This window comes from Saimiri boliviensis, chromosome 14 (genome assembly GCF_048565385.1).
Source record: "Saimiri boliviensis isolate mSaiBol1 chromosome 14, mSaiBol1.pri, whole genome shotgun sequence".
In the NCBI taxonomy this organism is placed as follows: domain Eukaryota; kingdom Metazoa; phylum Chordata; class Mammalia; order Primates; family Cebidae; genus Saimiri; species Saimiri boliviensis.
Genome location: NC_133462.1, coordinates 95,709,278 through 95,712,937, shown reverse-complemented (window position 1 = coordinate 95,712,937; position 3,660 = coordinate 95,709,278).

Sequence of the window (3,660 nt, the reverse complement as noted above, 5' to 3'; positions counted from 1 at the left end):
TGTATATATAGTACATATGCACATAATGTGTACATTATGTATACGTGAAAATGTGTACATTACGCATATGTGTACATATTGCACATCCGTACATAATGTGCACATTATGTAAACGTGTATATATTGTACAGCTGTACATAATGTACATAATGTGCACACATATGTACACATGTACATATAGTACATATGTACATTATGTACATGGTTACATATTGTAATACCAAAATAAAAAGTACATAATGTGTACAATCTGTATATTTACCATGATATTACATATTGTATATATAATTGTAATTACATATATCATTGTGATATTACAATAATGTATATATCATACACATGTGCATATAAATGTACATATTGTACAGATTATGTACATTTATTGTACATATGTCTTGTGTACACATATGTACATCACAGTAAAGGTACATATGGTACATATTATATACATTTATTGTAATATCCCAATAAACGTACACATTATGAGTATATTCTGGGATATTATTTTTAGTATATTAGATAAAAAATTATTCCTAGTATCAGGGTGGGTATACACCCATGTGTGTATATCTTGTGATATTATCCATCATATCCTAAGTAGGTATTACTCTCATTGTGAAAGCAAGTGTACACTCTGTGACTGTTCCATTATCACAGGCGGTGTACAACGCTTCTGTGATGTAGTTACTAATATCCTGGGGAGAGTACCCTGAATATCACAGGAAGTGTACACCACCACTGTAATATTGTTTCTAACACATCCAAAAACGGAGAGGATATTACTCCAAGTATCTCAGGAAGCGCACAAACCCCCAGTGATATTGTTCCTAATAACTAAGGGATTACAGATAATAATACTCACAATGTGACTGGGGCTGTACACCCGTCCTGTGATGTTGTTCCTAATATCCAGGGAAGGAGAGGATGATGTTACTGCCCATAGAGAAATACTCTCTGTATGGCAAGAGGTGTACATCAAGCTCTGATACGGTCACTAATGTCCACAAAAAAAAAAAATTATATTGAATTAAACATTGCAAGGGGTGAAAACCCCCTGTGCTGTCAATCCTAATGTCAAGGGGAAGGTAAGGATGACATTTTTGTCAATATCAAAGAGATGTAACTAGAACTAGTGTTATTGTGCTTAATATTAAAAAAAAACCAGAATAACATTATGATTTCCCTATGATATGGTTCTGAGTATCATATTACACAACATTTTCAAAACAGATGGTCCCTAGGAGCCAGGGTGGGCCGGGGGGCTGCTACGGGCACTCTGGATGGGGCTGTGGGCACAGCCCCCTAGCCAGGAGGTCCCTAATAGCCAGGGTGGGCCAGGGGTTGCTATGGGCCCTCTGGCGAGGGGTGCGGGCACAGCCTCCTAGCCAGGGGGTCCCTAGTAGCCAGGGTAGGCCAGGGGCTGTGTGTGGGCACAGCCTCCTAGCCAAGGAATCCCTAGCAGCCAGGGTGGCCTGGGGGGCTGCTACGGTTTTAGCTGTGTATTTTGAAAAAGTTGTCTCTAAGTGCTATAGCTGATGAAATTAGAATGAGTGATCTGTGTCTACTTGAGTTGAGCTTTCTTTTAGTAATAAAGGATTAAGTTCTATTTGAATTCTTTAGAACTGACTCTCATTCTTGTCAGTCAACTGTGAATTTTCTGTGTTAATTTCTAGCAGAGGTAATAGAGTTAATCCAAAACCATAGGTGTATTAAAGTCCAGATTGACAAGTATACTCAACAAACCAGGCACTGAGCTGGAAGAGGGATCTTTTCCGGCCCACATAAATCCTTGCACAGAAATCGAGAAACAGAGACAGAAAGGGACTCACCTAAGGCTTGTCACTTGAAAGTGAGTGGCTGACTGACTAGCAGAGGGCTGGAAATCAAATCCAAATCTCCTGACCTCTAATTTCAAAGGGTGCACTGCCTCCCCAAGGCCCAGTTTCACAGGTAAATAGCTTAACAAGGGCTTTACTGGATTGAAGTCAACATTAAAAGACATCGGAACAGTCTTTGGCCCCTTGTCTCTAACAAGAATTTGCCCAGGTAATATTTTAACACTGGGTCTAACCTGAGAGATCTGGACTTTCAGCCTGAAACTCTTGAAAAGGATTGATTAACTTAGGAGTTACTGCTACAAAGTAAGAGTCAAGAACCATTTTCAGCAAAGGTGAGCTGACCTCAGTGGTCAATAGGAAATGAGCTCGTTTCAATTACCACCCTCTCACTAATCATCAAGATAAAATTTCTTAAAACATACATGTATTGTGTTTTTCGGAGGGCTGGGGGTTATCCAAGATTCTGAGTAACATGCTACCACAGGAAGGAGATGCTGTTCACTCCTGAAGACAGACACACAGACACACACACACACACACACACACACACACAGTCTAAACACACAACTGGTAGTGTCCAGCCAGATACTTGCCAGATACTTAGCAGTATGAGGAGGGCTTTGAAGTCATCCATGCTGCAAAGGAAAAGACACCTTTCCCTAATTCACATGTCCATTCTCCCTCCTTCTCCCCCAATGCTGCCTCCCCCTCAAGCCCACTCATTACTACGTAGAACAAAATTAGGCAGGGCTATCAGGTTAAAGCATTGTCAATGATGCTCTCATTAAAAATAACAGCACAGTCAAATGGAGAGCATGCTTGCATATAAAATGTGATTAATTCTTTCAGACATGGCTCATGATGACTGGGACCACGCCTCCAGGGAGAAGCTCTGCTCTGCAGCCATCCAAGCTGTGTGCCTGGCCACCTCCCAAAGTGCTTCACACTCTCATTTCACCCTTAGAGGCAGACAAGAGGACTGCAAAGGACTCACGTGTCTCCTGTGCTCTCTGAAAAAGACTCCCATTTCTCCTGGGGACCAAAAGGAACAACAAAAGTTGTTTTTTCTTTGTAGAGCACACAACTTTTTCAAAATACACAGCTAAAACTGTTCCTGCTTTAAGTGCTATAGCCCTAGCCCTAGCCCTAGCCCTAGCCCTAAACCTAACCCTAATCCCGAACCCGAACCCGAACCCTAACCCTAACCCTAACCATTTTTTGAAATCGACTTTTCTGGAATCAACTTGCCTGGCCTTTTCTCAAATTGACTTTTCTGGAATCAACTTGTTTGGCCTTGTCTGAAATCGACTTCTCTGGAATCGACTTGCCTGGCCTTGTCTCAAATCGACTTTTCTGGAATTGACTTGCCTTGTCTGAAATCGATTTTTATGAAATCTACTTGTTTGGTCTGAAATCGACCTTTTCTGAAATTGACTTGCCTGGCCTTGCCTGAAATCAATTTTTTTTTTTTTTTTTTTTTTTTGGAATCGACTTGTTTGGCCTTGCCTGAAATCGACTTTTCTGAAATCAGCTTGCCTCCCCTTGTCTTAAATCGATTTTTCTGGAATTGACTTTCCTTGCCTTGACTGAAATCGATTTTTTTTTTGGAAGGACTTGTTTGATCTTGCCTGAAATCCATTTCTCTGGAATCGACATGTCTTGTCTGAAATCGATTTTTCTGGAATCTACTTACTTGATCTGAAATCGACTTTTCCGAAATCGACTTGCCTGGCCTTGCCTGCAATCGATTTTTCTGAAATTTACTTCTCTGGTCTGAAATCGACTTGCCAGGCCTTGCCTGAAATCGATTGTTCTGAAATCA